This window comes from Stegostoma tigrinum, chromosome 1 (genome assembly GCF_030684315.1).
Source record: "Stegostoma tigrinum isolate sSteTig4 chromosome 1, sSteTig4.hap1, whole genome shotgun sequence".
NCBI lineage: Eukaryota > Metazoa > Chordata > Chondrichthyes > Orectolobiformes > Stegostomatidae > Stegostoma > Stegostoma tigrinum.
The window spans coordinates 162,118,493-162,141,364 of NC_081354.1; the positions used below are offsets into that span (position 1 = coordinate 162,118,493).

The 22,872-nt window shown below is 43.2% G+C and overlaps 1 protein-coding gene across 3 annotated transcripts in view; it reads right to left on the bottom strand.

The window, feature by feature from the left end:
* ark2n (arkadia (rnf111) N-terminal like PKA signaling regulator 2n) overlaps positions 1–22,202 on the bottom strand; it is a 113,882-nt gene extending 91,680 nt beyond the window's left edge. Inside the window, exon 1 of one of the 3 annotated variants that reach the window (XM_048554110.2) lies at positions 21,688–22,189. The gene's annotated coding sequence lies outside the window, so the exon portion shown is untranslated. Of the gene's footprint in view, positions 1–21,687 lie in introns of all 3 variants that reach the window. The other 2 variants (XM_048554023.2, XM_048554209.2) reach the window with 2 other exon arrangements.
* Between the last annotated feature and the right edge of the window lie 670 nt (positions 22,203–22,872).

Here is a 22,872-nt window from a genome sequence, read left to right on the forward strand (position 1 = left end):
TAGAATTACATTTTGAAAATCCTTGTCTAAATTTGTTTGTTTGAAAAATGTACACTGATACATGATTCACCAATAGCATGCCAGATGGCATTTAACATTTTGAATGGGGTGATGCAAGGATAAGAGCAAAGGTCTAAATGCAGACTCAGACATACAATTTCAAATACTTGTTTCAGTAAACTTTCTACACACTTGTGTAAGGTTAGGGAGCAATTCATTACCAGACTTCTTATCTTACGATGATGAGTAATTTGAAACACACATTCAGGAAGTGGCTATGAATAAATTTGCCTGTATCATGAAGAGTTATGACTCATTCTCAACTCAACAGAAGGGGTAAGACATCAAACACCACTCAGTAAATATCATAATGAAATAATGAACTTGCTGTTCACTTATTTGGAAATATCATCAATGAATATGCAGTGTTCCAAAGCCAAATTTTTATCATACCGAAAGTGAATTACTAACAGACTAGAAGTGCAGTATGGTATCAAGTCACACACTAAATTTAAAATCTATGATGTAAGTTACGGAGCAGTCCAGTTGTAATGTAATTCAGAGTCCCAGGGTAATGCCCTTGGGTTATGGGCTCAAAGTCCAACAAGGTATTTGGAATAATAAACCTGCGTTTAAAACTGCAAGAGTAAAAACTGTCAATGATCCAGAGGACCATAGGGCTGCTCTCTCTAGGGAGAGGCACACAACTGGATGAGCATTTAACCCGAAAGTCACCATGCCCCAGGTCAGGGGCAATATTGAGAAGGTGGACTTTAAGGGCACTATTAGCCAGTGTGGGAACTGAACCTGCGCTACCGGCATCATTCTGCACCGCAAACCAATCATCCAGCCGACTGAGCTAACCAATCTCCAGAAGGTAGTATACTGGTGGCTGTAAGGCCATCACCAATTGTCTTAAAAACTTACCTGGTTCTACTGCCCTTTCGGGAAGAAATCAGCCATCCTTACGAGGTCTGGCCCAAACATGACTCCAGACCCACAATGTGGTTAACTTTTAAGTGAACTGGCTCACCAAATCACGACAAAGCTTAAAGCCGACAATTACCATTGTCCAGAACTGAACTGGTGTAGTAATACAAATATTGTGTCTACAAGAGCAAGTCAGAGACTGGGAATTCTGTGTTAAGTAACACATTCCTGATTCTCCAAAGTTAGACTCATCTGCAATGCATAAGTCAGGAATATGACAGAATAGTCTTCACTTGCATGCATGTGTGCAGCTTCAACAAAGAACTTAATATCATCCAGGAAAAACAGCCACTTGGCTAGAATCCCAAGCACCAGGTGGCAGTAGTGTGTATTACCTACAAGATGCATTATTGCAACTCACCATTACTCCAGGAAAAGAGCAGCAGATGCATAGGAACACTAGCACCTAAAAGTTGTTCAGGCCACAAATCAGAGATAATGGGAACTGCAGATGCTGGAGAATCCAAGATAATAAAATGTGAGGCTGGATGAACACAGCAGGCCAAGCAGCATCTCAGGAGCACAAAAGCTGACGTTACGGGCCTAGACCCTTCATCAGAGAGGGGGATGGGGTGAGGGTTCTGGAATAAATAGGGAGAGAGGGGGAGGCAGACCGAAGATGGAGAGAAAAGAAGATAGGTGGAGAGAGTATAGGTGGGGAGGTAGGGAGGGGATAGGTCAGTCCAGGGAAGACGGACAGGTCAAGGAGGTGAGATGAGGTTAGTAGGTAGATGGGGGTGCGGCTTGGGGTGGGAGGAAGGGATGGGTGAGAGGAAGAACCGGTTAGGGAGGCAGAGACAGGTTGGACTGGTTTTGGGATGCAGTGGGTGGAGGGGAAGAGCTGGGCTGGTTGTGTGGTGCAGTGGGGGGAGGGGACGAACTGGGCTGGTTTAGGGATGCGGTGGGGGAAGGGGAGATTTTGAAACTGGTGAAGTCCACATTGATACCATTAGGCTGCAGGGTTCCCAGGCGGAATATGAGTTGCTGTTCCTGCAACCTTCGGGTGGCATCATTGTGGCACTGCAGGAGGCCCATGATGGACATGTCATCTAAGGAATGGGAGGGGGAGTGGAAATGGTTTGCGACTGGGAGGTGCAGTTGTTTGTTGCGGACTGAGCGGAGGTGTTCTGCAAAGCGGTCCCCAAGCCTCCGCTTGGTTTCCCCAATGTAGAGGAAGCCACACCGGGTACAGTGGATGCAGTATACCACATTGGCAGATGTGCAGGTGAACCTCTGCTTAATGTGGAATGTCATCTTGGGGCCCGGGATAGGGGTGAGGGAGGAGGTGTGGGAGCAAATGTAGCATTTCCTGCGGTTGCAGGGGAAGGTGCCGGGTGTGGTGGGGTTGGAGGGCAGTGTGGAGCGAACAAGGGAGTCACGGAGAGAGTGGTCTCTCCGGAAAGCAGACAGGGGTGGGGATGGAAAAATGTCATGGGTGGTGGGGTCGGATTGTAGATGGCGGAAGTGTCGGAGGATGATGCGTTGTATCCGGAGGTTGGTGGGGTGGTGTGTGAGAACGAGGGGGATCCTCTTTTGGCGGTTGTGGCGGGGGCGGGGTGTGAGGGATGTGTTGCGGGAAATGCGGGAGACGCGGTCAAGGGCGTTCTCGATCACTGTGGGGGGGAAAGTTGCGGTCCTTGAAGAACTTGGACATCTGGGATGTGCGGCCCGCAACACATCCCTCACGGCCCGCCCCCGCCACAACCGCCAAAAGAGGATCCCCCTCGTTCTCACACACCACCCCACCAACCTCCGGATACAACGCCTCATCCCCCTCTCTGATGAAGGGTCTAGGCCCGAAACGTCAGCTTTTGTGCTCCTGAGATGCTGCTTAGCCTGCTGTGTTCATCCAGCCTCACATTTTATTATCCAGGCCACAAATCATCCTGATTTGGTTATACCTCACTGTCACTGGCTCAAACTCTGACTCTCCCTTTCTAACAACATCGAGTAGACCTAAAGCCCATTGACTGCATCTGTATAAGAAGGCAGTTCACCACCATCTTCTCCAGCAACTATAGAAAGGCAATTAATGCTGGTCGAACTGATGACACTCTCTCATGAATGAATAAGTAAATTTTTAAAATGTGAGATTCTCAGTTTGTTATATAACTGTTTTTTCCACAGTGATACAAGTTGCACCTGCATCATCTCATACATTACGCACATCAACCGGCAAGACCAAGTAACCAAATGAGAGAAGCTAAAATTTGCAAAATCAAAGCTCTAAACATTCGACTGACAGATCAGCTTGTTAGATGATAAGTGGCTCAGGTTCAGGTCCCACCTGCTTCAGAGCTGTGGAATAAATATCCTTGAACAGGTTGATTTGAAAATATCTAGACAGACCTTCCACCACGCAGCTTGGCACTGCAGTTGTGATACTCAAAGGCTATGAAATTATTTCTAAACTGGAAACGAGCAATATCAACAAAAAAAGCATCTTCAAAGTGAAAATCATAAGGCACTTAACCGATGCATAATCAAGTAGTAACGGACTTGGCTTAATATTCAGAATTTCAAAGGTTTGGCCAAATAGCCAAAGTTTTAAGGAGATATCTTAAAGAAGATGGCACAAGAGATACTTTGCAAGGCAATCCCAGAATGTAAGCCTAAATGGCTAAAAGGCATTGTCAACAACAATGGGAGAAGGGAGCAGGGATGCACAAGAAGCCTAAGCCAGAAGACTGCGGTGTGAGGTTGAATAGTTGGAGAAAGTCACAGAGAGAGGAGTGAAGCCAGAAAACGATGAAGATATTTTAGGTGTCGGGAGATCAAGAAGAAATGCATGTCAAGAGCACAGATCAGATAAAAAGGCAACACTGCAGGAGAGGACACAGCTAGCAAAATTATGAATAAACTGCAGTGTATGCACATGCATGCATGTGTTTGGGGGTTGGGGCTCATTAGTCAGCTCAGTTTGTTGTACAGACTGATGCCAATTCTGTAGGCTCAATTTTTGCACCTGCTGAGGTTACTATGAAGGACTGTGCTTCTCAACCTCTGCCCTCAACTGAGGTCTATTCACCTTCAAGTTAAACCACCAGATGGACACCCCTCTCGGCAAGCCAACCAATTTCAAATACCTCAACAGGGCACCTCTCTCTAATGTGAGCACATCCTTATAACCTGTTGGGACTATGCAACTGCACTTTTAGAGAGGGTAGATAATAGAAGTTCAGCCAGAAAAGTGCCTGACCAGGGATAATAAAGTATGAATGAGGGTTTCAGCAGCAAATGGCTTGTGGCAGGGGTATAGCAAGTTATTTTGTGGAGGTGGTTGCAAATTGTCTTTGTCATAGGCAGTATTTAGCTAAAAATAAGATCCTTTCCACTGCTTTGTGGATGAAGTACATTCATAATAATTCATGCAAGACTACATGTGAGCAGTTCTTTAAAATGAAGACTTGTCTGCAACCATTCATGTGCTCAGGTCAGAAGTGACTAGGTAGTCAAGACTGTGAACAGATTATTCAACCTTAAAAACTGGTCAAGGAAGGGGACTGAATTGGTGGTACAGGTATAGTTTGTGGTTGGACCAAACAATGGAAATGGTCTTTAGACCATAACGTATAGGAGAAGAATTAGCCATCGAGTCCGTTCTGCCAAATGATTATGGTTAATAGATTTCTCAACCCCATTCTCTTGCTCATAAACTTTGAACCTTTTGCTAATCAAGAACTTATGTAACTCCACCTTAAATACATTTAACGTCTTGCCTTCCACAGTGTTCTGCAGCAATGAGTTCCACAGATTAACCACCATCTGGTTAAAGAAATTCTTCCTCACCTCAAATCTAAAGGTTCAGCCCTTCACTTAGAGGCTGTGGCCTCAGCTCCTAGTCTCTTCTACTTGTGAAAACATTGTCTCTACATCCACTCTATCCAAGTTTCTCATTATTTTGTTAGTTTCAATGAGTTCACCCCTCGTCCTTCGAAACCTAGAGTATAGACCCAAAGTGCTCAAGCACTCCTATTTTGCAAAAGCTGCTCATCCCAGTCTGACTGCTGAGGGATTAAGGTGACGATGAAGAGGTCAAACTGGATGCTGCCAGTGTACATGCAACATCTGGCCCATGCCTTGAAAAACCAGTGATCTAAAACAGAAAAGGAGTGGCATAACCCAAATATTCAAAGAAAGATGAAGTGTACGGGGGGGTAAGATCACAACTAAAGATATCATCTTTGTAACAAGTACACATTCAACCGAATAGAGCATCACGGAACCCTAGCAAAACAAGAAGTGATGGGAACCAAGGGAAACACTCTGCTGGTAGCAGTTATACATGGTACATGCAAAAATGGTTGCAATTAGTGCAGGTCAATTATCTCAGGTGCAGAGCATCTCTGCTGGAATTCCTCTCAGCAGCGTCCTAGGTCTTACCACCTACACTTGCTTTGTCAACAACTTTCCCTCCAACATAAGGTCAGGTGTGATAGGCTCAGAGTTAGCATAGGATGTTTGCTGATGATTATGCAACATTCAGCTCCTTTCACGATTCTTCAGATAATGAAATGGTCTATGTTCAAATGCAACAAGGTCTAGACAATATCCAGGTTTACACGGACAAGTGGCAAGTAACATTCTTTGATTTAATTTATTGTTGTCACATGTACTGAGATGCAATTAAAAGTGTTGTTTTACATGCTCTACAAGGAGATCTTTTGCACCACACAAATGCCAGACAATGACCATTTCCAATAAGAGACAACCTACACTCTATCCTTTGTAATTCAATGGTGTTACCATCACTAAATCCCCTTTATCAATATCCTGGTGGTTACCATTTACCAGAAACTCAACGGGATTTGTCTACACACACACACACACACACACACACACACACACACACACACACACACACAGTGATAGAACAGCAAGTCAGAAGCCAGGAATAGTGCCGCAAATAACTCAGTTCCTAACTCCGCAAAGTCTGTCCCCCATCTACAAGGCACAAATCAGGCATGTGGTCAAATACTCGCCACCTGCCTAGATGAGTGCAGCTCCAACTACACTCAAGAAGCTTGACACCACCTAGGACAAAGCAGCCCACCACATCCACAAGCATCCACTCCCTTCACAACTACTCAGTAACAACACTGTGTACCTATCTACAAGATGCACTGCAGAAATTCAAAGATCCTTAGAAAGCATCTTCTAAACGCAGAACCACTTCCATCTAAAAGATGGCAGCAGATAATGGAAATACCTTCGCCTGCAAGTTCTCCTCCAAACTGTTCGCCATCTGACCTGGAAATATATCTCTGTTCCTTCACTGTCACTGGGTCAAAACCCTGAATCCTCTCTCTAAGGTCAACCTACAGCACATGGACTGCAACAGTTCAAGAAGGCAGCTCACCATCACCTTCTCCAGGGCAATTAGGGACACGCAATAAATGCTGGCCAGCCAGCAACATAACCTCCCACAAGTGAAAAACAAACAAACAGAGCGACCACAACGGTCTAAAAGGAAAAGTGATGAAAGGTAAAGCAGGCAGGGAGGTTTAATTTAAAGGAAAAAAATATCATCCTTCACCCAGTTTGCCATCAGTATCATGCTGATCAAATCTTTCACAACATCTTACTGTCAGCGACAAAAGTGATTACACGTAATTGGTTCAGCCTGCTTCTATGCCTGCCACAGGACTGAAATCTCATTGGAGGAATTTAAACAAGGGACCCCAAAAAACATGAGCATAAATTCTGGACGAAGTGTTTCAAAACATTCAGAAAGGGAGAGTGATTGGAAATGGTGTAATGGGTTGCATGGAAAATTGGATCAAGCATTATATATCCAGAAGAGAAAAGTAATTAACAATTTTAAGAGGGAAAAGAAAACAATGGCTATTTCCTGCTCCTAAGTTAATTAACTTGTACATCTCTATGACGGTATGAAAGTTGTTTGAGAGAGCTGCAGCTTATGGAAAAACTAAACCTTGGGAAAGCAGAAATATAAGGAAGCAATTTAGACCTTGGAGCCGAGACGAGTAACAACATGTCAGCAATGATAAGACAAAGGACATGTATACTAGTGTGGCATTACAGAGTCTTGGGGCTACAGGTGACAACACAGAAAGCAACAGACTTGAACAGGAAAATAAGAATATTTATCATTGAGGTGCTGTCGAAATCAGAAGTCAAAACAGGTCAATGAGCGCATGATAATGGAAGTTTGTACAGGATGGGGTGTAAGTAGCAGAGATTTGGAGGACTGGATTATAGTACGGAATTGCAAGAGTCATGAAAATTACAAAGGCATATATGAGGTTATGGGTAGCAAGATGGGCTGAGACTGGCTGATGTGTGATTAGATGACATTTGGGAAAGAGCACATGCAATTGGTAACTCAACTCAGGGCAAAGTTGAATGCTGAAATTATAAACAACCTAGTTCAAAATGAGAAAGTGAGTCAAGAGTGGGATGGAAGTGATAACAGAAGAGTTGAGTCTGAGGCCAAATGTGCTTCATAATGTTTACAATTCTTGGAGGAAGAGGTTCAAGCAGGACTGCTGTTGGACAGACTTTGGCAACTAAAAATAGCAGAGGTGTAAAAGCAAGTGGCATTGCTACTTGGATTTTGATAATGGCAACTTTCCAAGGAGCAGCTGTTTTTTTTTTAAAAATCCATTCTGGGGTTGCGCATGTTACTAGAACGACCAGTATTTATTGCCTGACCCTCATTAAGAGGGAGAATTCGACATAGTGGTAATGTCACTGGACTAGGAATTGAGATTCATGATATTGGTCTATGAACATGGGTTCAAATTCCATCACAGCAGTTGGTGGCCTTTAAATCCAGTTAGAAAATTCAGAATATAAACCTAGTCATTTTTTGCTACCAGTGGGGATTGCATTGGCTGGAATGCTTCATTTCCCTGGCGAAAAAAGGGAAATTTTAATTTAATTAGATAAGTGTAAAGTTTAGTTTTGTTATAGTGCTCGTTCGAGGTATGGTTCTTTTATCAATGAAATAATTTTGTATAAAGGTTAGCCTCTGTAATGGTGACATGACTGCTTTCATCAAAAGTTCTAAAATCTCATCTGGTTCACAGATGTCCATTAGGAAAGGAAATTTAGCAATCTTACCTGGTCTGGCTTACATACAACTCTGGGCCCACTTGGAAATTTGGCGGATTTCTGAAATGTCTGAGCAAGCCAGCCAACAAAAGGGCAATTACAGATGGACAACAAATAATAGTTTTGCCAGCAATGCCAATATTGCATTAAAGAATGAAAAGTTATCCTGAAGTTGGCAGTGAGTTACCTTTATGAACTGCTGCAATTTTTGTAATGAAAGGACTCATGCACTGCTGTTAGAGATAAAGGATCATGCATATTTCAAAGTCATAGTAGTATGTAATTTAGGAAGAGATCAAGAGCTCTAACGTGGTTTGAACAGGACAGTTTGTATAAAGTACTGTTGGGTGGGGAGGGTCATAGAATCTTGCAACATAGGACGTGGCCATACAATCTATTGAGCAAAACACCAGATGTTTACAAGAGCTATCCAGCAAATCCCAAATTCACCAAAACTTGCTCATATCCTTGCTGTTTATTGATAGTCAAGGAGGTATCAACTTCCCTTTTCAAACTTGACACTAAATCCCCTTCAACAGTCCTTCAGGTAGTGAATTCACAGAATTACCTAGTATTTACAGCACCAAGTCTAAATGGTTAACAGAAATTGCGGGACAGTGGTTTCAGCATGAGTGCATGTGAAAGGCCACCTCAAGTTTTGCCAGACTCAGTAGCTATCCTTAACCCTTTATGTATTTTTTGTTTCTGAACAAGCTTACTACCTTTGTCTCGCCTACCTCACCCCATGCTGACCTGGATAATCAGTCTTAGTGATACTTCACCTTTTAAAAATTCATACACATCTCCTACATGACTTATCTATTCTTTCTATTATTTCTTTATAGCATTCATCAGCATTACTGTTCCTTTTGGAATTTTTACTGACTATTCATTATATTGTCACTTTTAAGATGCTTCTCTATTAGTTGAGTTAAAACTTTATTCTCTTTCTTGTCGCTTTATGACATTATGCTACTAGGTCTATTATTTCCTGGAGTTATTCAATATTCCTTCTTATATTTTCACTGTGCTCCATTACTTTTTCTCCTCCCTAATGAATTTTTAAACATACGTAAGAGTACCTCTGCTATCACTTTCCTAATTTCTTTTAATACATGCAGATGCAATACATCCAGACCAGGAGATTTATCTTACATTTATCAATATTTCCAACCTTTTCCAAATTAAAACACCTTGTTTTCTTCTTTTTTAAAAAAAGATCTAATATTAAAATTGACATATTCCAGTGATTCAATGGGCAACATGCTCCAATATGGTCCGTTAAAACAAAAATACATTTATCCATAACAGCTGCCACTTTCCACCAAACTTTTCATTTCTGAATCATGAACTTCCTGCTAGAGGAAGGATATTATTCCACTGAAGAGGGTTCAGAAAATAAAACTTACTAGGAATGAAAGGGTTTGAGATGTAAAAACAGCTGAGACATTTTTCACTGCTGTGTAAGGGTTGAGGGATGACCTTACTGAGGTTTATAAAATCATTTCAGTCCTTTGAGTGTAGGAGTTGGGAAATCATGTTGAGGCTGTACAGGACATTGTGGACACAGTACTCCAGAAGAGGTCTCACTTCTGGATGCCCAGTTATAGGAAGGATATTATTAAGCTAAAGAGGGATCCAGAAGTGATTGACTAGGAAATTGCCAGGTATGGAAGGTTTGAGTTATAAAGAAAGCTTGGACAGCCTGGGACATTTTCCACTGGTGTGTAGGCGGTTGAGAGATGACCTTACAGAGGTTTATAAAATCATGAGCAGTATAGATAGAGTTTATGCTAAGTGTCTTTTCTCCAGGATGGAGGATTTCAAGACAGAAGGGCATATTTTTAAGGTGAGAGGAGGCAGGTGGGATTAATTTAGTTTGGGAACATGGTCAGCGTAGACTGATTGGACCAAAGGGTCTGTTTCCATGTTGTAAGACTCTATAAATTGTGAGATTGCCATTCATGCATTGCATCAAGATAAAAACTGCTTTACAGATTATTACAACTAGCACCAATGTATTTCTTACTGTAAACTTGGTTATTCCTGACAGTGGACATTCATTCATAGAAAAATGGGGATCCATGTCACAGAATTTGAACATCATCAGCAAAATAGTCCTAAAATAACTTAAAAGGTTTAAAGTTAACTAGACGTTTTAATTATTTTCCAAAGCACTGCCAGAGCTTTTAAAATTGTTGTTCAGATCATTATGGAATTAAGACTCTCAAATGGTAAATGATCAAATCTTCTTAAAAGGGAACGGGCAATTTTTAGAATCATAAGAGATAAGAACATGAGTAGGCTATCCAGCCCAGCAAGCCTGCTCCCCCATTTGATAGGATCACAGCTAATCTGATAATGGCCTTAAATCCACTTGCCTATCTGCCCTTTATAATCTGTACTCCCCTTGCATCTCAAAAATTTGTGTAGCTCAGCCTTGAGTATACTCAATGATTCAATCTCTACTGCTTTCTGAGAAAGAGAATTCCAAAGATCAACAGCTCTGAGAGGAAATTCTGCCTCACAGATTTAATGTGGAGACCCCTTAATTTTTAAACAATTTCCAGATTTCTGCATAAGGAGAAGCATTCTCACAGCATCCAACCCGACAAATCCCTCAGAATCTGAGATGTTTCAATTAGATGACCTCTTACTTTTTCTTAAATCCATTCAGTATAGGCCTTGCCTGCTCAAACCTTCCCTATTAGCCAACACCATTTTGCCGACAATCAGCCTGCTGCAAGTTGAATCCAAAATTGACTAAATGACAGGAGACAGGTAGTGGTAGAAGGCCGTATACATGACTAGAGCCCAGTGTGCACTAGCATATAATAGGGCATTGTACCGAATCCCATATTGTTTCTGATATATATAAAGGATGTCCAAGAGAATATGGAGAGGATGTTAAGTAAGTTTGCAGAGACACAAAGATTGGCCGGGTGGCTGGCAGTGAGGAAGGTGCTAGGTTTCAGGAAGATATAAACGGATTATTGAAGAGGGATAGATCATTGGCAGCTCACCACCACCTTCTCAAAGGTAACTAGGGACAGGCAATAAACATTTAAGCAGCCAGTGATGCCCACAACCCTGAAATAAAAATTTAATTCTAATAACAGCACAGTGGCTAAGTGGTTAGCGCCAGGGACCCGGGTTCGATTCCACCCATGAGTGACTGTCTGTGTGGCGTTTGCACATTCTCCCCATGTCTGCGTGGGTTTCCTCAGGGTGCTTCGGTTTCCTCCCACAGTCCAAAGATGTGCAGGTTAGGTGGACTGGCCACGCTAAATTGCCCAAAGTGTTCAGGGATGCACAGATTAGGTGGGTTATGGGGAATGGGTCTGAGTGGGATGCTGAGGGTTGGTGTGGACTTGTTGGGCCGAAGGGCCTGTTTCCATGCTGTAGGGTTTCTATGATTTATGAAACATGAGTGACGTATTTATGAGCAAAACAAGGGAGTACTCAATCAACTGGAAGGTCAGAGGAACACAACAATTTTGGGGAGCTTGTCCACATAAGGTGGAAGGACAGATTGAACTAGAAGAGGTGCAAAGGAGATTCACCAGGATGTTGTCTGCATTTCAGCTACGAAGAGAGGTTGAATACGCTTGTGCTCCTGAGATGCTGCTGGGCCTGCTGCGTTCATCCAGCCTCACATTTTATTATCTTGGATTCTCCAGCATCTGCAGTCCCCATTATCATTGAATATGCTTGTGCTAGTTTTCTTTGGAGCCAAGAAGATTGCGGGATGAACCCAATTGAGATGCATAAGATTATGAGGGGCATGGACAGCTCCCTTTAGTTGAAAGGTCAATAACAACAGGGCGTAATTTTAAAAGTGAAAGGCAGGAGCTTTCGGGGCGAAACAGAGGCCGGCATTGCTGCTTCATCGTGCCAACGACACAGGATCGATTCCAACTTTGGGCAACTGTGGGGAGTTTGCACTTTCTCCCCATATCTAGGGGTTTCTGCCAGGTCTCTGGTTTCGTCCCACAGTCCAAAGATGCACACGTTAGATAGTTTGGCTATGTTAAATTGCCCCAGAATATCCTGGGATGTGTAGGTTAGGTGGTTCAGCCATTGTAAATGGTGAGAAGGTAGGATGGTCTTCAGAGTAGGTTCAGACTTGATGGGCTGAATGGCCTTTTCTGTACTCTAGGAATTCTACGATTTAGAGGGCATTTGAAAAAAAGGCTTTTCTTTTACCCAGAGAATGGTGGCGGTCTGGAACACATGACCTGGGGGAAGAGTAGTTGAGGCTGGAAACCTCACAACCGTTAAAATACACCTGGTTGAGCACTTCAAGCATCATAACGAGGCTATGGTCCTAGTATGGGAAAGTGGAACTAGTGTAAATTATTTTTCGGGGATACAGCCTCAATGGACCAATGGGCCTCTTCAGTACTGCATGATTAAACAAACCTTGTCTGAACTGCTTCCAAGGCGTATACATCCCTCTTTATGTAAGGAATTCAAAATTGAACATAATACTCCAGTAGCAATTTCCTGCACAGGTGTGGCAACACTCAATTCCCCTTGAAGTCAATAAACTTTTGCTCTTCTAATCACTTTCTGAATCTGCATGTTCGTTACTTATGATTTATGTAAAAGGACATGTACAGACAACTCTAAAATACAGCAGACTGCACTCTGCCCCTTCTTAAATATTCGATTTTTCCATTTTTCCTTCTAAAGTGGGCAACCTCGTATTTTTCAACATCATACTTCGTGTGAAGCTTTTGCCCAATCACTTCACTTATTCATATCCCTTTGCAAATTATCTTCGTCAAAATTTGCTTTCTCATCATTGTACTGGGCGGCACGGTGGCTCAGTGGTTAGCACTGCTGCCTCACAGCACCAGGGATCCGGGTTCGATTCCAGCCTTGGGCGACTGTCTGTGCAGAGTTCGCCCATTCTCCCCGTGTCTGTGTGAGTTTCCGCTGGGTGCTCCGATTTCCTCTCACAGTCCAAAGATGTGCAGGCTAGGTGGATCGGCCATGCTAAATTGCCCATAGTGTAGAGGGGTGTGTGGGTTATAGAGGGACGGGTCTGGTTGGGATGCTTCAGGGGGCGGTGTGGCCTTGTTGGGCCGAAGAGCTTATTTCCACACTGTAGGAATCTAATCTAATCTACTGTCAGTTGTGTCTTCACTTAAGTCAGCGGTATAGACTGTGAATAGTTGAAGTCCAGCATTGATCCCTGTGGCATTCCACTAGTTTGCCAAGTCAAAGTGATCCATTTATCCAGAACCTACTTCCTATTATATAAATAAACTCTCCATCTGCTATATATATCACTCAACACCTCGTGAAACAGCCTTTTAAATGGTTACTTCCTATCCCTTCAAGGGGTCTGAGTATCACTGGCAATGCCAGCATTTATTGTCCATAAACTAAGAACAACTAAAAGTCAGTCAATCACATTGCTATAGGTTTGAAATTACAAATCAGTTGAAGTGGATAATGATGGTAGATTTCCTTCCCTAAAGGGGTTTAGCTTTTGTATTTTGCATCCCACCAGATGCCATTGCAAAATCTGAACCAGTATTTCTACAGCATTAGCCAGGCCCACTGGAATATTAGTCCAGGCACACTACCACAAAATCATTGCCAGGAGGCTTGTAAACAAATCCCATCGGGCTCCTTTTTCCCTTTGCGATTGCTCAACTCTACCCACAGATTCTACACTTTGACTCTTTTTCACTTCTTGCCATCAATTTAATGTCATTTCTTAATAACAAGGCAACCTATCCCCTCAGGCCACCTAACCATCCTCTCGATAGGACATGTATCCTTGGATATTTAGCCCTCAACCTTGATTCCCTTGCAGTCACATCTCTGCAGTCATAACATTGCACCTTCCAATTTCAATCTGCGCTACAAGCTCATTTACCTTGTTTCATATACCACGTGCATTTACGTAAAACTCCCTCAGTCCTGTATTGACTGTTGCCCCCTTCTCACAGTTGTCCCCTTATCTGCTATGCCTGTTAGATTCCTGACTCTTTCCCAATCCAATAATGAAAATAGGGTTGGGAGGGGTTGCTGGCTGGGACATTCTTCAGAGGGTAGATACAGAGTTAATCGGCTGAATGGCCCCATCTGCACTTGCAGCACCCCATGTGGTAGTGGGCTGAATTCTACCCTCGAAATAATATTTTTCCTGAAATTACATAAATATACAGCAAACTCAGCATAATGTCAAAACAATCTTGAAATAACTACAAAACTGCAATTCAGGAAACTCAAATCTTGGCTATTCCTGTTGGCAAACATCCAAAGGCCGATTTTAACTGCAGAAGTGGATGGCTTGGGAACAGTTAAAATCCAACTCTCAGAATTACTGAAAAATAGGATTAGTCAGATCTCACAATGGGATCAGAGATTGAGATTTAAATCCCAATCTAGAGACTTGAGCACAAAATGAAGGTAGAAATACCAATAGAAATTAAGGGAGTGCTGCATTATCAGAGAATTGCTAGAAAATGAATGGAGAATTGGCTGACTGGCAGAAGGCAGAGAATAGGGATAAAAGGATCTTTTTCGAGATGGTAGCCAGTGAAGAGTGGACTGCCGGAAGCATCAGTGTTGGGTCCACAATTACTCCATTTATATATTAGCAATCTGGATGAAGGAACTGTGGGCATTGTTACTAAGTTTGCAGATGACACAAAGATACATGGGGAAGACAGATAGTGTTGAGGAAGCAGGGAGGTTGCAGAAGGACCTGGACAAGCTAGAAGAGTGGGCAAGGAAATTGCAGACAGATTGCAACGTGGGGAAGTGCGAGATTATGCATTTTGTTAGGAAGAATAGATATGTAATTTTTTTTCCAAAACAGGGAAAGGCTTCAGAAATCTGAAGCAGAAGGGGTTTTGGAATGCTAGTTCAGGATTCTCTTAAGATTAGCATGCAGGTTCAGCTGGCAGTTAGGAAGGCTAATGCAATGTTAACATTCCTTTTAAGAGGGCTAGAATACAAGCGCACAGATGTACTACTGAAGATGTATAAGGGTCTGGTCCGACTATATTTGGAATATAGTTTTAAGCTGGTTGGTGGAAAGTATAGAGGGGATGTCAGAGGCAGGTTCTTTACGCAGAGAGTTGTGAGAGCATGGAATGCGTTGCCAGCAGCAGTTGTGGAAGCAAGGTCATTGGGGTCATTTAAGAGACTGCTGGACATGCATATGGTCACAGAAATTTGAGGGTGCATCCATGAGGATCAATGGTCGGCACAACATTGTGGGCTGAAGGGCCTGTTCTGTGCTGTACTGTTCTATGTTCTATGTTCTATGTTCTATATTGTGAGCATTTTAGGTATCTAAGGAAGATGTGCTGGTGTAGAGAGGGTCTAGTGAAACTTTAGAAAGAATAATTCCAAAAATGATTCGGCTTGTCATCGGAGGTGCATTTGAAGACTCAGGATCTGTATTCAATGGAGTTTAGAGGATGAGTAGGTACCTAATTAAAACTTACAGAATATTGAGAGGCCCAGACAGAGAGGACAAGATCAGAAGTCGCACGACATCAGGTTGTCCAAGAAGTTTATTTGAAACCACAAGCTTTCAGAGTGCTGCTCCTTCATAAGTCCAACACCGGCACCTCTACATCATGGATACAGTGGACCTAGAGATGATGCTTCCATGAGGAGGAGATACTAGGACCCAAGGGCAGATCACAGAGTGAAGGGACGACCCTTTAGAATTGAGAGGTAAAGAATTTGTCCAGCCAGAGGGCAGTTAATCTGTGGAACTCACTGCCTCAGGACGGTATAGAGGCCAAATCACAGTGCTCAAATTGGTAAGTGTATTTAAGACAGAAATAGATAGGTTCTTGACTAATGTGGGGTTCAAGGGTTACAGAAGAATGGAGTTGAGAAATCTATCAGCTATGGCTCTGCTCCCATCTCTTACAGACTAATAATCTAACTTCTGAGATCATGAAATCCCAATCGCCCGAACAAATTTCTAAGCCTTTGCAGGATTTCAGCGAACAAGAAAATATGTTTACCTCAAACTCAAAATGAATCTACAGCTAACTGCAAACCTGGGGTCATTTTAATGGACAGCACATAGGAATTCCTCAAAGCAATCATGCAACCTATGTTTTGTCTCCCCAAGAGGAGACCACATTGTCAGCAGCAAATACAGATAACTAAGATTGAATAAAGTGCAGGCAAATCACTGCTTCAATTAGACAATGTGTCTGGGGTGTTTGATGGGGAGGAGGAAACAGACAACCTGCAATTTCAAGGGACAATGACGTAGGAATGTGAGGTGTTGTTGAAAGTGCACCAGGGTGTCCTAAATGGAATGGTCCCTACAAATTAGTAACAAGGGAGGTGAGGGAAATGAGTGCCTTGCGATGGCACCCCACTGGAGAAATGGCAGCTTATGATCCTTTGGATGCAGAGGCTGGTAGAGTGAGACTTTAAGGGGGTCCCTACCATTATTGTGGGAGGGAAGGAACAGGTGAGGGCAGAAACGCAGAAAATAGGCTGGGTATGGCAAAAGGTGGTGTGAACCACAGTGGTGCGAAATCCAGAGCTGAGGCAAAAGATGGACATTTCGGAGGCCTGCTGTAGAAGGTGGCATCATTAGAATAGATGGGATGGAGGAAGTGGGAGAATGAAATCGTGCTCTTACAGAAAGAAGGCTGTCAGGATGTTTAGTCAACTGTGGAAGTCAGTAGGTTTGCAATGGAGAACAGTGGAAACACAAATGTTGGAGGAGGAAAGGAAGAAATTAGAGATGGACTAGGTGAAGGTGAAGCAAAGTGTGAAAGTGAAAGCAAAATTGATAAACTCTTCCAATTCAAGACAGAGGAGGAAGCAGCTCCAACTGTGTCATCAATGTACCACAGAAAGACTTGTGGGGAAAGGACTCAAGTAGGACTAAAACATTCCATACCTCACAAAGAGACAAGCATAACTGAGCCACATACCAGTACCTACAGCAACACTTTGATAGGAAGACAGCAGAGTTAATAGGAAAAGTTGGTGACTATGAGGACAAGCTCAGCCTTTGCAGTTACTGGCCTCTAAGTTCAAAACACACATTGGGTTGTTACTGTCAAATCTAAACAGCAAGTCAAACTTTACAAAAGAGAACTTCAAATTCATTAGATGGGATCACGTGCATTATGTGGACCTCTGCCATACCAATGGCCTGGGTAGTCCAACTGAGTTCAGCCACTGCCCGATCAATTTGAAAATGATAAATACGATCGGAGAAAATTTTAGACGTGAACAAATTAGGTGATCATGGACTAACCGCCAATCACGAACTTTCACACATACTTTCTAAATCTGCTTATGATTCCTCCCATTCCAGAGGTTTTAACTCATAGTACAGATGCTTAAGCAAAGTACAAAGGAAACGTTATACAATCAGAAGTGCCACATTTCAGGAGACAATAAACCAAGCATCACTGGTATCTTTTCAGCAATCTATCCATATACAATTGTCTATCTTCGAGAACATAAACAGTACAGCACAGGAACAGGCCCTTTGGCCCATCACATCTTGTAAAGCATACGCCATTCTAAACTACAGCATTCCCACCTGCCTACGGGTGACCCGTCTCCCTCCGTCTCCCTCTGCCTAAACGCCTCTTAAAAGTTGGTAATTCTACATCTACCACCTTCCCCTGGCAATGCATTCCATGCATCTACCACCCTCTGTGTTAAAAACCTGCCTTGCACATTTCTTTAAACTTTACACCCTCACCCTAAATTCCTGCCCCCAGTTGACATCTCTGCCCTGGGAAAAAGATTCCAATTATCCATCTTATTCAGCTTCTCAATTTAAAATACTTCTATCAGGTGGCGCTTCAGCCTCCGATACACGAGCGAAAACAATCCAAGTTTCTCCAACCTCTCCTTATAGCTAACACAATCCAATCCAGGGAAGATCCTCTAAGCCTCTTTTGCACCCTCTCCAAAGCTTCCACATCCTTCCTACAGAGTCGTGACCAGAAATGCATACAGCATTCCAACAGCTGCAACATGACTTACCAACTATTATCCTCAATGCCCCAAGCAATGAAGGTGAGAAGGCTGGCAAGCCTTCTTTACCACCTTATCCACTTTGTGTTGCCACTTTAAAGTAACTATGGACATGCACCCCAAGGTCACTGTATATACTGACGCTCCTAAGGGCCCTGCCTTTAGCAAAGATGTTGTGAAACTTGAAAGGGTTCAGAAAAGATTTACAAGGATGTTGCCAGGGTTGGAGAATTTCAGCTAAAGGGAGAGGCTGGAGCTATTTTCCCTGGAGTGCCCAAAGGTGAACGGTGACCTTATAGAAGATTATAAAAATCATGAGGGGCCTGGATAGGGTAAATAGGCAAAGTCTTTTCTCCAGGATAGGGGAGTCCAAAACTATAGGGCATAGATTTAAGGCAAGAGGGGAAAGCTATGAAAGGGGCCTAAAGGGGAACTTTTTCATGCAGAGGGTGGTGAGTGTATGGAATGAGCTTCCAGGGGAAATGGTGGAGGTTAGCACTACTGTCTCACAACCCAGGGACTCAGAGTTTGATTCAGGCAACTATCCATGTGGAATCTGCACAGGTTTCTGCCTGGTGCTCGAATTTCCTCCCACAGTCCAAAGACGTGCAGGTTTGATGGACTGGCCGTGCTAAATTGCCCCATAGTGTCCAGGGATAAGCAGACTAGGTGGGTTTGCCATGGGAAATGTAGTATTACACGGATGGGAGTGAATCTGAGTCAGATGCTCTTCAGAAGGTCAGTGTAGACTTAACGGGCCAAATGGCATTTTTGCATCATGTGACAAATTGCATTATTTCACACATCCAGATTAAACTGCATCTGCCATTTCTTTGTCCAACTTTCCAACTGATCCATATGCGGCTGTATGAAGTTTTTGAGAAGAGTTGTAGCTCCGGTTGTGGACGAGGTTGTAGACTTGCTCGCTGAGCCAGTGTTTTTGGTTTGGTTGCAGACAATTCATCACCCTGCTAGGGAGCATCGTCAGTATACATTGGAGAAGCGTTGGAAATATCAAGCCAGACAGAACACCATCGCTTCACCAGAGGAGCACTAACGACATAACCTGATAGGGTGACAAAATATCTACAACCAAACACACCGGTTTGGCGAGCAAGTCTACAACCTCATCCTGCTGCATCCTTTAAGAACATCCCTCAATATCCACAAGTCAACTATTTTTGGGGCAGCACAGTTATTAATAAGACCATATGTATTTTCATCCAAATCATTTGGATATATCACACAGTGATCCTTGCAGAACACCACTAGCCACAGTCTAGTCAGGAAAAAACCCTCCAAGCTACCCTCTGTCTTCTATGACCAAGCTAATTTTGTATCCAGCTTCTCAACTTACCATGGATCTGGCATTACTTAATCTATGGATCTGTTTATTGTGAGGGGTCCTGTCCAATACTTTAGTAAAGTCTATATTGACAAAATCCACTGCTCTACCCTCAGTCACTTTTCAGTTTTTTGAGGAAGTCGTCAATCAACTTTGAGAGTCAAGACCTTCCCTACACAAACACACGCTGACTATCCCTATTAAGTCAATTCTTTGCTAAATGTGGGGTAAATCCTGTTCCTGAGTATGTTCTCTAATAATTCCCCTATCATGATAAGGCTTGTTACCCTATCATTTCCTGAATTATCCCTCTTGCTGTTCTTAGACAAAGGAACATTAACTATTCACCTGTGGCTAAAGGGGATAGAAAAGTCTCCATCAAGGCCCTAGCAATCTCCTTCCTTGTCTCCCTCATTATCCTGGCATAGATCTCATCAGGCCCTGGGGCCTTATGTATCTTAAATGTTTTTAAGGCGTCCAACATCACCTTAACATCAACCTGCCCCATAATACTAACAGATCCTCCCTAAACTTATCATCTATCCCTTCTCCTTGATGAACACCAATGCGAAGTACTCATTAAGGACATCACCCACTCCTAATTGAGGGCAGAGTGTTAATAAAATTTGAGAAACATCTCAGCATCTCCAAATACTGAACGTCCCTGTCATTGGCACTACCCTGTTGAAACCTCCTCACATCCTTCCTAAGTGCATCCATTGTTAGGAAAAACCTGCCAGGAGTGATGCAAAAGATGCACTGAGATCACAATTAATCCTTCAAACAAAGGTCGAACGGGAGAATAAAACCGGAGTGGAAATAAAAGATGCCTGCAACCTTAAAGTTTACCAGCGACGTAACTTAAATAGAGAATAGATGACAAACTACTGGTGTGTGAAGATTCTGCCTTATTTATATACCCATTCTTGATGTCTTTTCACCTGCATGTCAATCTTCCCTTTCTGTCTGTCTCTGTCTCTCTCATTACTGCCAATGTCCATCTCTTCTAAGTTCTTCCTATCCTGCTCCCAAACACAGATCTTTGACTTGCTTTGTCTCCTGTCCCTTTAGTTTTTCTGAATCACTGCATCAATTTCTCTTTTCACTATTTATCTGGTCTTCTGCTAATCTACCAGCAGACCTTCTTTCGTTAGTTTATAGTGTAAATCCCAAAGACTTTTAGTTGGACATTAAAAGCCCCAAGTCATCACAAAAAAGGATATCACCTAACACAAACGACTTTTAAAAACGGGTTAATTCATATCATGTTACTACTGTCAATTGGGTCTTGGAGCTAATACATGTTGTTTGTTTGTGTCAGATCGTATTTATATACCCATTTCTGCTTGCTTATGTGTATCTCAATAATCTTCCTCTTATGTGGCTTTTACTTCATCAACTCATTCATCAGTTTCTGTACATAGCCCCTTCCAGTTTTTACTTTCTCAGTGATATTCACATCTTCCTTCCCCATTTCTCCTCCTTCCATGATGACATATCACTACAAACAGTGGCTCAGTGGTTAGCACTGCTGCCTCACAGTGCCAGGGCCCTCAGTTGACAGTGTGGAGCTTACACATTCTCCCAGCGTCTGATTTGGTTTCCTCTGGCTTCCTCCTACAGACCAAAGGTATGCAGGCTAGGTGGATTGGCAATGCTAAATTGCCTCTAGTGTTCAGGGATATGTAGATTAGGTGGGTTACGAAGGATGGATCTGGTTGGGATGTTCTGAGGGGCAATGTGAACTTGTTGGGCTAAACTACCTGTTTCCACACTGTAGGGATTCTATACAAAATAAAATAGTAGGGCACATATCCCATCGCATCTACTACATCATTCAATATCATGAATATTCATCTGATTGCAGCGTTAAATAAACTTTCCTGCCTCCCTGCATAACCTTTAGTCAACCAAAAAGTTATCCTATTTGAGCCCTGAATATATTCAATGCCTCAGACTCCAATGCTGCCCTGGGAAAGTGAAGCTGATCCTCAGAAGTTCTTCCTCATCTAAGTCTTAAATAAAAGATCCTATATACTAAAACTGTGACCCCGAGTTTTCCCTCGCGAAAGGAAACGTCCTCTCAAACCTCACCAATATTACACACGACCAGCATCAGATCACCTCTCATTCTTTTAAACTCCATTAGGCCTAACCTTCCCTCACAAGACAGCCCCTTCATTTCAGAGGTCCATCCTCCGCCTCCACCCTTTTCTTCTTCTCCATTCTGTTCTCTTTTACCCCTCTCCTTTTCTCTCTCGGTTTCTTACCGTTTGAAGTCTGGATTTCTCTCGCTTTTCCAAAACAAGCTCACTTCCGCTTTTGCGCGCTGCGGGTTTACCGGCGCAGCGCGCGTCACTCATGGGCGAGGGGGCGGTCCTTCCGCGGACAACGACGACGACACAGAAAATAAAACAGGGAAACGAATGTCGCGACTCGCAGCGGCCTCTTTATCTCTCCACTCACATCAACCGCCTACTGCCTCTGCAAAATGGCGGAGACGCCGGTTCGGAACACACAGGGTTTTAAACTGCCCTCGGGCTTCCGGCCTCTCGAAACCCTAATTCTAAATCTCAATTGAGCGTCCAGGAACGCGGTACTGGAGCGGAGATAAGGTGCAGAAAGCATTTGGGGGCCGGACCGACGACATGGTCCCGGCCTGGGTCTACCTCCTCCGCCCGCCGCTTCTCACAAAATGGCGGACGCTCCACCGGTTCCAGAAGTGAAAGGTCCCCGGCGTGCAATCCGGAACCAATTCTCCGAGATCTCCAAGTTCCTATAGCAACGTCGTCGTTCCGGCCTTTTCAATACCCCAGCCATTACCACCATTTTAGATGAAGCGTTTTCACTTTCTTACAAAAACGGCTTCGAAATCAATCCAGAACTCTCGAACCTACAACACTTAAAAAAACTTCATCCTTTAAAATTTCCAAATTGCATTAAAACGCTTCTACTAAAATCATTTTGCTCGCGTTAGCCCTAACAGCATGCAAGGACGTGAGGTAGCCCTGGAAATTAATCGTGACGTTTACTTTCCTATTTTTAAACGATAATTTTGTTGAACATCGAATACCGCACAGGAGCAAGGATAGTGAGAACTGCAGATGCTGGAGAATACGAGATAACAAAGTGTGAGGCTGGATGAACACAGCAGGCCAAGCAGCATCTCAGGAGCACAAGAGCTGACGTTTCGGGCCTCGACCCTTGTTCAGAGAGAGGGCAGTGGGTCGAGGCCCGAAACGCCAGCTTTTGTGCTCCTGAGATGCTGCTTGGCCTGCTGTGTTCATCCAGCTCCACACTTTGTTATCACAGCACAGGAGCAGGTCCTCTGGCCCCATATGTCTGCGACCACGATGCCATCCTCAACTGAACCCACATGGTGCATAGATAATAAAATGTGAGGCTGGATGAACACAGCAGGCCAAGCAGCATCTCAGGAGCACAAAAGCTGACGT